Below are 14,248 nucleotides of genomic sequence, written 5' to 3' on the forward strand. Positions count from 1 at the left end.
GAAAAGGATTTCAGGGTTTTCAGTTCGTAAGAGTACAAATTGCCTTTGCCCTCAGAAGAAAATAAAGTATATTTTAGGAAGATACCAAGAAAGTCCTTTGAAGTAAATTCCTTTACATGCTAAGTAATGAAAAGATGGTATAAAAATATTTTATACCTTTTTTTTTTCTAACGTTTCTTACTTAGCAGAAATTTAACATTTATTAAAAAAAAAAAAAGCCATGTTAGTAGGCCAAGAGCTGGAGGGTTTTCAATCCACTGAGGAGGCGCGGTATGGATAATATGCTCATTATTATTGACCATATATCAACACTTCCTTACTACTGATAAAACAAACTCCTGCCAGTGCTGAGGGGAATCTCTTTTTTGAGACATGATAGTTATTTCTATCCTTCCAGTCCTTGTCACCTCTCCACTGAGATGCCATTTCCAACACACCCCTAATATTCCAGACTTCAACAGATCACTGGAAAGGACTCAGACCTCTGGCTCATTTTACTTAGGCCTCCTGTCAGCAAAGTGATATATTCCTTTTCTGCCCTTCAGAGAAAGGCAAATCCCATAAGGGAAAAGGGGTGGAATCCTAAAAAGCACCTCAGCATTGCTACCCAGTAGCATCAAGAGATCAGGGCTCAGCTCCTGGATCTTCTCTGAACTTGAGTCACTTTCTCTGGGCTGTAATCCCTCCATCCCTTTATTCCTGGAGAAGCCTCTAAGCACATTCCTCCAAGAAAACATGCAGGGAAAGAGCTCTGTAATTTCTTTTTTGATACTCACAGGTGTACACAAGGCAGACAATTTAACAACCAAAACCAAAGAACTCTCCTGTATTGGTGAGAAGCTGTTTTGCTCTTGAGGTGCAGATTTTTCTTCCTCACATGAGGACAATATGGATTTTTTTCATACAGTAGCAGTGATTTTCTTGTCCTGTGCTTTTCATTGACACCAGTAGTTCTTTATGGCCTTCTGCACAAATAAGAGAGTTCCATTAAAGACTGCACCACTGCAGAATGTACTTACATTAAAAACTGAAAAAACTTGAGGAAATCAGTACATCTCTGTGCCTCTTCAGCAGCAGCTAAAAGGCAAAGTCCAAGCAGCTCCTAGGTCATGTCCCTATTTCACTTCTATCCAGTTCTTTCTCATGCCAAACAACTTCAGGTTCTCAATTTGAGTTTGATTTTCCGTCACTTCTATTTTCCTCTGAAGGCCCAGAGTATGCTTTCTCATGCTACAGATAAATGCCCAGCCCTTTCAGCCTTCCCACTTACACAACTGTAATTCTGATTCAGAGCTTGCAATTCCCTTCCAAAGGTTGATATTTGATCCTCCAACTTTACAAGATGTTCCTGTGCCTGATATTTCACATTAATCCCACCTCCTAATTCTCTAATCATCTCAAATGGCACTTGAGATGGAAGCTCAGAAGATAAATTCACTGCTAACATTGCTGCTGGCTTGTGAGTCATCACGAGTTAGGGACTGAAGAACTGTAATTGAAAAATGCTCCTCTGCAACTTCTTCCCCTGAAACATTTCACCTGATCAACAAATGATGCTCAGGGGACTTCTGTCTTCTCAACATCATCTCACATGCCAGAGATAAAATATTACTGAATTAAAAAGCTCAGGCAAACCCTAATTAAAAAAAAGAAAATCTCAAGCATATAAATTCCTAGGAAAGCAAACTCACATTTCTCAAGCTATCAGAGTTTGACTCTTATTATTACAGCATTCTACAATGACACCTTGATGTCTGACCTGAGATTCAGACCTCATTCTGACACGTGCTGCATGAAAACGTGGTGAAAAAGAGTCCTTTCCCTCCTGTGTTTAAAATCTATATAAACCCAACACCGAGTACTCAAAGTAAGGGCATTTATACATCACATTCCTGCTCTTAAACCTGCTTATTTCTGCAGTAGAGTTGGGGCAATTTTGGATGTCTCTCCAGACCTCCCCTTTTACCAGGAGTCAGGAGGGAAACCAACATCTCAAGGAGGTTCAAAAAGCACAACTCAGGGGCAAGGTGGAGGCTGAAACAAGGACCTCAGTAATTCCATAAAAACCACCCCATTGTCCATTTTCCCCATGGATTCTGCTGCCTTTGCTCAGGACAAATAAGGCTGATGCTGGCCAGAGAAAACTCATTTATGTGGGGCTGTTAATGCACTATTGAGGTAAAAGAAAGAAGGATCTGCCCAGCCTGTGTTGTCACACAGCTCTTGCTCTGAGCCTCATCCTTCTCTGTTGTCCTCAGCCCTGATATTCATTCAAACTTTTGATAAAATACCAGCACTGAGACATGAGTGATTTGTCATCTTTATACCTTGTAAATGCAGCATAAAAATAAGTTAGACTGATTGAGATTACACTGTTGAGGCAAAACAAAATAGGGATCAAATCCAAACTGACAGCTACATCAATTTTATTAGTTTGAAAAGAAAAATTTACAAAAAAAGTCTAATCCAAAAACCAATAAAGCACTTTGCCAAATATGATGTTATCTGAGACTCGTCATATTAAAAAAAGTTCTATTAAATCTCCCACTTTCAAGTTCAGCATCAAAAACACTCAGTTTAAATGATATTTCTGTCATTTTTTTTTCTTAACCTTCATGAAAAATTTACTATACCATGCTTAGAATTACTTGAATAATACATATCTTGTTTTAAATTCCAGTTATTACATGCACTTGTAAAATGCTATTTGATTTGATTTTTTCCTCCCACACCTTAAGCAAAATATGTGACAATTTTGTTTTCTCTGGGGTAGCATGTATACGAGCCAACCCATTCCTGAGGGATTTTCAATTGCCAGCTAATCCAAAGCTATTTCTTTTAGAATTGCATCCAATGAAGTTAATGGACTCAAGGGGTTTGGGTTTTTTTGAAACTCCAGAGTGTATGCAGGGTTGTTTTTTGCTTTGGGTAGTTTGGGTTTTTCCACATAAAAAGGTCCATAATATATTTTCTCTCTTCTAGTCCTCACATACACCAAAAAGAAAAAGTAAACTAGAAGCCCAAGGCAGCACGGCCAGCAACCTCCACTGCCATAAAGGTTCTGGTCTTGCAAGATGGCCAATGGCAATAAATTCTTTTTTAAAGTCTCTTTGCTTCTGTTGTGATTATATGCAAGTCCAAGGGTATTTACCATATCTTTCACAGAGAAATTGTTAAATAGAATTGTTGAATAAAGAAATTAAACAAATCTCCCAACTCCAGAGGCTTTGCTGTTCCTTTGTTCCCCCCACCACCTCACTCACATGGACTTGTTCTCAGAACAAAATCCCCCCTTATCTTTGCCTTTTTCCAATGCCTTTACAGCTAATTTCTCCAAACCAAACTCCTGAATTGATTTTGGATCTCATCTGTCTGACTCAGTGGATTTTTGAGGAGTAATGGAGCTTTTATGTCCATGTTTTTGAGATGGCAGCAGTGATGGCCCTGGTTCTCAACAGTAAAGTAGGTTTCTTGCTTTTGATGCCCCAAATATCACAAGGTCAGAGGGATCTGGGAAACATGGAGAAGAAGTCTCTCATCTGTACTTGAAGCAGTTCTGTTAAATTCCTTAACTCTTAATGAACCCCACAGAAAAATGTGAGCGCACAAAAGTGTTCTGACTGATTAAAAAGAGGATATCCCAAGAGGAGCTAATTTAATATTAGATCAAATGAGCTGGAGTTGAAATTACCATGTTTTTGTTGACTATTTTAACATATTCAAGGGAGGCACAGGGATCTTTACATATTTCTGAGTCTCTTTGTAGTATCATTCTTCACACATTGTACCAGTCAGTGTGGAATACATGGATTTGAAGGGATGAGGGGGTGGGAGAACTTGTGGAGTGGATTACTGATGTACCCCAGAGAAGTTTATTAAAGTGATAAAAGAAAAATCCCATCATAATTCATTTTCTGGTTTGTTTTTTTTTCTGTGCTAAACTGTGCAAGCCTCTAACAATAAAGCTCCCCAGAATGCTCACTGCTTTCATAAGAATTAGCTCAGCTTAAAACATAATCAAATTGTCAGAGAAGCCACAGTGCTCTTCCCCCTCCTCATTCCATGTTGTCATCTCTGTTTTAAAACAAAAAAAAACTTATCCAAGACTTCTAGGAATACTTTCTGGCAAATTTCTAGCCAATGAAGAAATCATTATAAGGAAATGCAACTCTGCTTTTCAGCTGAGCTCTGTTTTCTTCTTTCAGAGCAGCAGCAATGCTTTCTCATGTCAGGCCCACTGATATTTTACAGCAAGATGGGAGAAAGTTAGAGAAATTACTTCATTAAAAATTTGACAGTCAATAGTGCTTTAATGGTGCAAACAGCCTTTGAGCTGAACCACTCCAGCTCATTTCAGCACCCTTATTTTGGGCATCCCATCCTGTATTTGTGGCTTTGGACATAGAATCACAGAATGGTTTGGGTTGGAAGGGACCTTAAAAACACCAAGTGCCCTGCCATGGGCAAAGAACTAGGCTAGAACTTTGTGTTTTCAGTTTAATTCTGTCTGAAACCCAAACTTTTCACAGCAGCCTGTTCTCATCTGCCCTACATTTCCTGAATTGGTAAACAAAGTTGTTCTACAATTAACTAAGCAAAATCCCATCCTAAATCCATGGACTGTGATCTCAGGAGAACAGAAATAGTGATGAACAAAAAGCACAACTATTCTTTCACTCTGAGTGCTCTCACAAGCCTCAGAATCATCCCAGACTAACACAGCAAGTAAGTGTTAATGCATGGTTGCAATAGCAACTGTATTTGAAGGTAATGGAAATGTTGGGGGTTTTCAATTTCATGTGTTTCAAACAGCTAAAAAGAGCTTTTCTCCTAAAAGACTGAAAGATGATGGGCTAAAATTCTTTGATACAGTGATGACTCAAAATAAAGGGAAAAATAGCTAAAAAATAACTGCAGATACTGGACTCATTTCAGGAGCTGCACAACCATGAAACTGCTGACAAACTATTTCTCATCTTTGTCACATCAGCGGAGATCAGACAATCCCAAAACTGCATCCCAAAACCCAGACAATTTACCCATCAACAGGACACCGAAGCTCGGCAGCCAGCCAGATCAAAGATGGTCACTCACCTGTGCTCTCACACAAGATCAGCAAACTGGGAGTGCTGGCAGAAGAAGCATTTCCTTTTTAGGTCCAACATTTCATTTTTAGGGCAAACACAGAGAAATTGTTGAGGAATTAAGTGGACAATAAATGTCAGTCTTTGCACAGTATTAGAAGAGAGGACAACTAACCTGAAAAGCAGGTGTGATACATTCCTCTAATTAAAAAAAAACCAAAACCAACAATAAGAAAGCAAGGGTCATAGTGATAGAAATACATCTGCAGAAAGAATTGGCATTAAAAGGAAAAATTTCAGGAGCTGTTATCAGTCCTACAGCAAATACAGCTCATTTTTGAGAACAATGTGAGAGATCACAGAGGTTACATGACAGTGCTGAAGTCCTGAGTTGCATACTGAGGTACAGAGAGAATTTAGGAAAATAAATTAAAAACAGTATATAAAAATCCATGTAATTATGAACAATGCTAAAAAATGTCTGAGGTTTTGACTTCAGAACTATGAAGCATTAAGAAGTAAAGTATGATAGACCTGTGAGTTGTAGCACAGCTGAGAGTTTAATGTAGATGGTTGAGGGCAAAATACTCAAACAAGGAACATGACCATATTGTCCATATCTGAGTAAATGCTTTGCAGATAAACCAGTTTAACCTGAAAAAGATGAATTAAGCTTAAAAAAAAATAAAAATTGTTTAAACAAGGAATAACCGTGTGACACAGACCTTGGGAAAAATATGTAATGAAGATTTCCAGACCAGACAGGTCACTGGGTTATGTACAGATTTACAGGGAATAAATGTGATCTCATTCCCCATGAGGTGCAGATATAGACCTGATGAATTATTAGAACAGCTATAGAAACCTGAGTTCACAGTGGCATTCGAATCAGATGGTATTGGCAGATATCTCCCAAGAAAATCTTTTTCACACTGCAAAGGCTCTGAATTCAGGACAATTATCATTCCCTTACACAGGGAAAACAACAACATTGATCAGCTGAAACACTCATCAACCCAAACACTCATCAACCCACCAAGAGCACACAGCTCAAGGCTCACCTGATACCATGATCTCTCATGATTGATGGGGAGATCCCAGAAATTCTGTAAATAATTGCAGCAAGACTCCAATAAAAAACAAATCAAGCAGGGATGACTGCAAACACAGATGTGAATGCAGCCAGGATTTTGATGGATTAAGAGCAGGCTACAACTGGATAAAACTTTTGAGGGATGATGTGTAAGGCTGTTGCAGGAATTGGTAGCAGAGACAGAAAACAGGAACAGTGAATTTAATACATTTGGCCAGTTACTATAGGCACTGTGCCTCTCTTGAGGTATGATAATCATGATAGTCCTACTGACAAAATTTGTCAACAGCAGACTGGGAAGATAAAAGAAAAAAGATTGTAGAGATCTAACAGAACTCACCTAGCAAGGGAAGAACCATGGCCACAAGCAGTGGCCAGAGAAACATTCAATTTTCAGGAAATACATCCCTGATTGCAGAAAAAAATACCAAAGAGTGGGAAAAAATGTCCATAATGCTTTCTGCTGTCATTCATTTTACATCAGTGAGGCATTGTATCCCTCTGTTTCACCAAACCAAATTATCCTTAGCGACAGAGTACAGAGATGAGCAGCTCAGCTTCTAGCAGCTATCTTCTTCAGTACATCATCATTTTACAATAACACTTTCCAAAGTTTTCCTCCTTGTATGGAGGTTGATCCCTCCTTCTCTTCCCTCCTTTTGCCATGGGGGGGAGCATGATGAATTTAAACCTGTGCAACAGCAGCAAAGGCACACTGCTGCTCTCTAAGGAACATTACAAATGACAATGACCTTATGAACCCTGAATCCAAAATAACAATTATCTTATTTTGCAGGAATAAATAATAGTACTAATACGTTAAAAAATAATTTTAAATGGTAGCTTTCAGGGAAAAAAAAAACCCAACAAAAACATAGTGTTACCATTAAAACCTACAACTATTTTGTCTTTAGCAAAACTTCCTGATCACTTGAGGGTTTTCTGGCATTTCAGAGTTCTAACAGGCTAAATTCTCTTGTGAGGTTTAACTCCTTGAGGCTTCTCAGTGGAAGATAGAGCACATTCAGCTGTTTCAGGAAACACAGGCCACAGCTGAAAAGGAGGTTTGGGATTTTTTTCAGCCAAAAAGGCAGGGGCTGAACCCTGTGTGCCCAACTGTGCAATCTCCCTTGGAAAATAATGGGTTCTAACAGGATGCACAATGTGAAAGATGCATTCTCCAGCCCAACTGCACGAAGGCAAAAGAGTTCCATCAGGGATTAATTTGGCATTTACTCTTCTGATGGTTTTTTCTGTGCTTGTAGCTATTACTGCTCCTTTGGCACAAACCCAGATTAGCCATTAGTCTGTGGATTGCCATTACTCTGCCAAGCTTTTAGAACATAAACAAAAAATAAAAGCCACTTTGCAAAGATGACAATAAACATTTAAAGCCCAATAATATCTCTGTGCAACTTTGGTAACAGTAAAAATATGGAGCCAGCATTCATGTTCAAACATGGAAAATGGGCTAAAATCATTAAGGCATTAGAGATGTTACATAATTAGAATTGTCATTTTATATTTGCTACAATAAAAAAAGCTATTTTACTTAGAGTAATTACCATCAGTGATTGGTGTTATTGTACATGCTGATTAAAATGTTGATTTCTGTGAGGAGAAAATTAATTGAGAAGTGGCACAAAAAAGCTAAGGAGACGGAGTAGGGCTGTTGCAATATTTTACATGGGACACAAAAAGGGGGCCTTAACCTATTCTTAATTTGATTTCCTGAAAAGTGTCTTAATCTAGACTGTGGCTGCCTGGCTGTTGCTTTGATTTAATTAGCCTAAAGAAGCATTATTTCCATTTTATCTTGCCCTACACAGAAGGAAGAGAAAAACCAAATCTTATTGTTGTCTTCGTGTGGCTCATACAAATGTATTTGATGAAGTGAAGAATATTACAATTTTTTTAAAAAAAAAGTTAATTTTCAGGCCTTATCTTTCAAAAGCCTGGAGAATTTCAGAAATGTGTGAAGGAGGAAAGGGGTAACATGCAAACTATTTTAGGAATGTGGGATTACTCAGGTTTCTTCATTAAAACCACTCCTCATAGCAGAAAAAGACTGGCACGATTTGTGATGCACTGGTGGCCTTAATAGATTTGGATATGAATAATATATGAATATTTGTGTGAGGAGAGAAGAAAAACAAGTCCCTGTGACTCTAAACAATGTGGACAGCTTGTTTGCTAATGACAGGATAGAATCAGCCTCCCTTTCTCCCCACCCCAAAACCACTTCAATGATGCCAGAGCTCCACCCTGCGCAAAAACTTCTCTATCAGTGATATTTCTTATTTTAATGCTCCACTACCAAAACAACCCATTTCAGAGTTAGTTTTACTAGATGGTAAAAACCCAGAGCTGTTCCAGTTTCCCCTGCTTGGCCAGTTTCCCTAAAAGTCACTTCACCCTTTTTGTAGCCCTTGCAGCCCAGGCTGGGCTCATTCTGCTGGAGGAGCAGTGATCAGAGCTGCAGGCTCTAACCCAGGAGTTTTCTGCAGCACAGCTCCTGGGAGGGCATTCCTGCCCTGCTTCTGCGCCCAGAATATTTCCATTTCCCTTTCAGTTTGGGGTTCCTGTCCCACAGACACCCCACAGCACTGGGGGCTCAGAGGTCCCTCTGAGTGCCAGCTCCACACGTGTTTTTCTGCTCAGCTTTCTCCTAAAGTAGCAGTCTGCACATGGCAACAGAAATGGATGCTTTTAATCCTCAAAAAAACCCCCAAACAGTTTGTACTGCTGAACCTCAATTTCTTTTTATTACTCAGAGGTAAATAAATATAAATAAAATATACTGCATCTCAGCTTTCATTCCCTCTCTCCTTTTTCTTTCCTGTCTTTTCCTATCTGAGAGCCCAACACTCAGCCTCATCATCCTTACAAATTGCGATAGCATTACTTATTTTGCCATTTGTCCTCTTTATCTTATTCCAACTTAAAACCTTCTTTCATTGGTCTCCTTTTTTGTGCACGTACCTGAAAATAACTTTACCTATTTGCCTTGACTCCTCTCACAAAGTCTAAGCCTGGCTTTTATCCAGCCTTGTCTGCACACAGCCTGAGCTCCAGCATGCAGCTTCCTGTGATGCTCAGGGCTCCTTTCCATCTCCAAAGGTGTTTTCCTCTTGGAGCTTATTTTGGTTATGCTGGATTTGCAACTCTTCTATAGCTGTGTTTTGCCCTGCTTAGGATTCTGATTGTCCTTTGTGTCTCTGATGGAGGGAGGTGTGAAACTGCTGCATATTCAAGTCTCTGAGCTTTTCATGTCAGGTCACTTCTCTAACCAGTTCTTTTTATCTCCTCCCTTCAAAAGGTTTCCCCTTTTGAAATAACAAGAGACCTGAAAGCCCAAAGAAATCTTTTCTTATGGTCACCATATCCAGTTGTTTTTTTTACCAAGCAATATGAACCAGAGACTTCTTGCAAACTGAAACAGCTTACAGTTCTTGTATTTAGTTTTTGGCTCTTGTGCAAATACAGCATCTTTTTTTTTAAAGTAAGCTTCACTTCACAAAGCAAAGTCAAGGAAAGACTAAATGATTTCTCTCAAGATCATACAGGATGCCTTTCTTAAAGCAGAAATTTTCTGCATCAAACTTATTCTTCCTCTGCATTCTGATATAAACCACTCATAGACCTCATCCACAAGCAGGCACTTCTTTCTACACTTATTTTTCCAACTCACCTGAACTTAATGTCACTAAGTTAGGAAGCACGGGGAGGGGGGCAGGAAGAGCAGGAACAGGGGAGGGAAGCCTTGAGCACTGCAGATTTCAAAGATTCATCCATTTTATTCAGCCCTGCTGTGTTAAGGACACACAAAATGCAAAGAACAGGGAGAGGTTCCTGTGACAATGCTGTTTTTTTGTATGCTGCACCCCTTTCAGCTTTAATAACTGCTCTGACACCCCCTTTTCCAGGGCTGAAGAAACAAACACAACATGGGTGGGACGATGCACCTCAAAAACTCCACAAGCTGTGTCACCTCTACTTTTCATGACAATTTTAGTACAGCTCAGCTATCTCACAGCAGTGGGCGGAAGGCCTCTGAGAAAACAATTCCACAGCACTGTCAAGACATGTCTGGATGGTCGGAGAACAAGAAATGTATCTGAGCCACAGCATCAATATGATTTAAAACTTAATAACTTTTCTGTTTCCAGAAATAAAGCAAAGTTGTTATTTAATGGCTGAAATACTGCCATTTTCTCCAAATGCCAGTAATAATTTAAATTCATGACTCCTGTATTATTCATGTGGTCCAATTTAATAGGAACAGTATTTCTGGTGCTCAGTGTTTATGAAGAGTGTCTCTTTGGGGTATACCTTCCTTTATGTCCAACAGATGCTAGAAATAACTACCTGGTGTTCTGCTGCTGTGAACCAGGGATTAAAAATAGGGCTCATAATTTTCTAACCTGAACAAGGGAAAACATAAGGATCTTTTCTTGACAAGATACAAATCTCATTCTTTTTTTCCTTCTTTTCATTTATTTCTACTGTTGTCTCTCTCTTCACTCAGAAAAAATTGTTCCTACTATGCACAACTTACAGACTCAAAGAAAGGCCCACGTTTAAGTTTAATTATTTGCTACACCATCCCCTAGGCCTCCTCAAAGACAAAAAAAACCAAGTCATTGTAATTATTGCAAAGATGTTGAGAAGCAGTGGGACAACTGGACCATGCAATCCATTCTCCCCTTCTGAGAACACACCTGAAAATGCTCCTGAAAGTCAGGGTTAGGCAAATTCACAGTCTACTAGGTGTGAATTGCACAATAAACACAAAGTAAAATAAATGTTTATTCACCATTTACAAAACTAATTACTTTCTGAAAAATAAAGAAATAAGAGAAACAACCTTGACAGATTCACAGAATCAGATTCCTTTGTCTCTCCAGTGTTTTTTGTTTTAACAAAGTACTTTGGGGTCATTTTCATACCTGTATTTTTCCATGGAGCACTAAGAAGAAGGAGGAGTAGTTATTTGATGTTCAGTTATCAGGAGAAGTCACTAACTTGAATAAATTCTTCATAAAACAGTGCAGGATATCCAACAGCAGTTCAGTACCCAGCAGTGCAATATCTCAATTTAGAACTCAGTATCAGGTCTAAACATCACCCTGAAAGAAATAGTGAAAGCCTTAATTCAGCTCACACTTGGCAAAGAAGATTTACAAACTAAGTTTAGAAATCCTTCTTTAGATTATTTAAAGTATCATACATCCTATAAAGCAATTGTGTTCTTTTCCTGCTATTAAAACTTACATAATTATTTTTCCTCCAAAATTTGGTTGTTACCTATAAATGTAACCAGTATTAAGTGTTGTTCTTCTGTTTCCTGCTGACACAGGCTGTAATTCTTCAATTATTTGTGCTTTGACCAACTGAAATATGGCATCAGGATTAGCATTGACTCTAAAATGAAAATGAGTAGGATGCAAAGGTTAAAACCAGAATAACATAATCAAAACCAAAGATTGCCTCTTAACAACCTCACAATAACAGGGTCACTGACCACTGCATATTGCTTTTTCCAGTTTTTTTTCCCTTATAAAGAAAAATTTAATTTTGTTTCTACAGAGCATTGGAAGCAAAACTACTGAAAACAAATGGAAAAACAAGCAATAAATTTGCACAGGATGAAAATCAGGATAGATTTCCATTAGCCTGCTTAGAATAATCTCAGAAGATTTACTTTAGGGACAATCCAGAATTCTCATTTTATATAGTGCATGAACATACTAGGAAAAACAAAGATCCATAAACAACCCATAAATTGGCTTTTCTTCACAAAAACCCATTGTGGATGATTGGACTTTAATAATAACAGATTATTAAAGATAATCTGTTTATTATCTCTATTATACATGTAAATTTAATAAGATTTATAATTCATGCTACCATGTACTGCAAGCTTTTCCCCATGCACTCCCAAATTAACAGTTTGGACTAATCATTAGAGAAACAAAAAGGAAAAAAAAATCCCAAATAAAACAAAATTTTAAAAAATCCCAAAAAATAGGCAAAAAAGACAACCAAAATAACCCCACAGAAATCTCACCACAAAAACTCCTCATTTCTCTTTTTCCATCACTGAAGAGGAATTATTTTCTTTCACTCTAACACTGTGTGAGGTCACTCAAAATTCTTCTCCTGTAGCTGGACTAGAAAGCAACAAGGATGCAAAATTTTTAAAATAAGGTCATAATTACCATGATGCATTTAATAAAAGCACCAGAAAATTTCCATCCTTCTATAAAAACCTGGTTACATACAAACAGGCACACAGATAATTCTGAGTGGCAATACAGAACAGCAGGGACATGAAGGGTGATCTGTGTGATGACACTGTATCTCTGCAGTAATAAGGGAGTATTCTGCCCAAAGCTATGAAAATAAATTAAGAATAATGCATTTAGATAGAGTGATAAAGTTTCACTTGAAGTTTTCACTTTCTGGTTTAAAATGCTTTTGACATTATTTGAATAAATCCTCATTTCCTATTGTCTATTTCTGGATAGTACTACACTACCCATGAAATTTTGTCTCGGTTAGCTTTTTGTTTTGTCTCTGAAAAAAAGGTCTTTCTTCCCCAAAACAAAAAAAAAATCATTAAAAAGGCCTCATCACTTGATTGATCTTTTGTTCAAGTAAAATACTTGACAGCTTTTATCAAATCCACATTTCAATTTGCTCCAAATCAGAAGTTAGCAGGCTGGGATTGCAGTGGGCCTGGTGGGTAAACAAAATACACGACATATTAGAAAAGAAATGGGTAACAATATTTCTGGTAGCCATTTGTTCATAGAAAACAGTAATATGAGAAACACAGAATAGTAATACTAAAATTATTTATTGCAGAAATTCTGTAGTTTTTATAAGCTTTTCTTTCACCACATTGCACTGCATTTTTTTTCGCGTTCCACATTCCCATGGAAAAAGACAAATATTTTCCTTTGCAATCAACAGCACAAACACGTGAATTTAGGTTCAAAAACTTTGTTCCCTTTCTCAAAGTTCTTTTTTCATTATAAAAAAAACCCGACAAAACTGTCGGAAACTTGGATAGCCTAAATGAACTTATAATTGCTTCTATGAAACCTGAAGGAGCAGAAACTGATGCATAGGAAATTCCACTTGAACAAATAACTTTTCCAGTGTGGATGCAGTTACATCTTCAGATCAGGATCTTTTTTTTTAAGGAGTTGCGTTGTTTTATTCCAGCAATGAAGTTTCATTCATCTATGGAGACATTGGTTTATTTTTTGGGTTTATTTTTCAGCTGCAGCTAAGCAATGCTTAGGTGATATCAGAATATCAGATGACAAAGAGGGAGGGGGAAACCAAACCAGAATTCCCCACATTAGAGTTCCAGAAGATCAACTATTGATAAAAGCAGAATATGTCTCTCACAGGAGGCTGAAATTAAAGCAGAGCTAGAAACAACAAAGCTGTGAATTAACAAAATGACAAAGGTAACACAAACTGGACTTCAGCTGCATACAGCCAATCACTGATATATCCCCACCTTTCACAGGGAGGCCAACCTCTGCTCTTGGTGTGATTCAAGCTGAGATTTTGTTTCTTTCTGTTAAAATAAAGGATAACTTTGTTCAATCCTTTATGACAGATTCCCCTAAACCTAAACAGCACTGAACTGGAGGTAGGAGGACCCAAATGAACAACACAAGTAAACTCCAACTAATCAAGAAGATCAGAGAGTTCTGTGCTCATCTCCTCTGTAAAAAAATAAATAAAAAGAAAAATTACAATAAAAACCCCACTGCTGCCTGTTGCCCAGGAGCTATTTCTGATTACACAATGGGGAAATACAGAAATGCTTTCCTCAAACTCTGCTCTGAATTACAGCCCCTATTCAATCAACAATGGCAGCAATGATCAGAGAAAAGAGGGAAGAAAACTGCTACTTATTTACTGAGGATCTTAAAAGCCCAGATGAGACTCTCAGCCAGATCCAAATACACCATAAACTCAGAGTATTTATCTGCCTTGTTTTCTACACGTGCTGTAGCTGAATACTCAGCTGAGATTAGAACCTTGT

At 38.0% G+C, this 14,248-nt stretch overlaps 1 protein-coding gene across 8 annotated transcripts in view; it reads right to left on the reverse strand.

Moving 5' to 3' along the window:
* The window catches only part of PIK3C2G (phosphatidylinositol-4-phosphate 3-kinase catalytic subunit type 2 gamma), a 333,216-nt gene that overhangs the window by 206,114 nt on the left and 112,854 nt on the right, over positions 1-14,248 (reverse strand). For 5 of the 8 annotated variants that reach the window (XM_064735090.1, XM_064735079.1, XM_064735056.1 and 2 more), the window contains 3 exons: positions 12,248-12,350; positions 11,485-11,601; positions 11,127-11,306 (listed from right to left, as the gene is read on the reverse strand). The gene's annotated coding sequence lies outside the window, so the exon portion shown is untranslated. Of the gene's footprint in view, positions 1-5,094; positions 5,199-11,126; positions 11,307-11,451; positions 11,602-12,247; positions 12,351-14,248 lie in introns of those variants that run through there. The other 3 variants (XM_064735062.1, XM_064735101.1, XM_064735111.1) reach the window with 3 other exon arrangements.

The sequence above is a fragment of the Zonotrichia leucophrys genome, chromosome 1A (assembly GCF_028769735.1).
Source record: "Zonotrichia leucophrys gambelii isolate GWCS_2022_RI chromosome 1A, RI_Zleu_2.0, whole genome shotgun sequence".
Lineage (NCBI taxonomy): Eukaryota > Metazoa > Chordata > Aves > Passeriformes > Passerellidae > Zonotrichia > Zonotrichia leucophrys.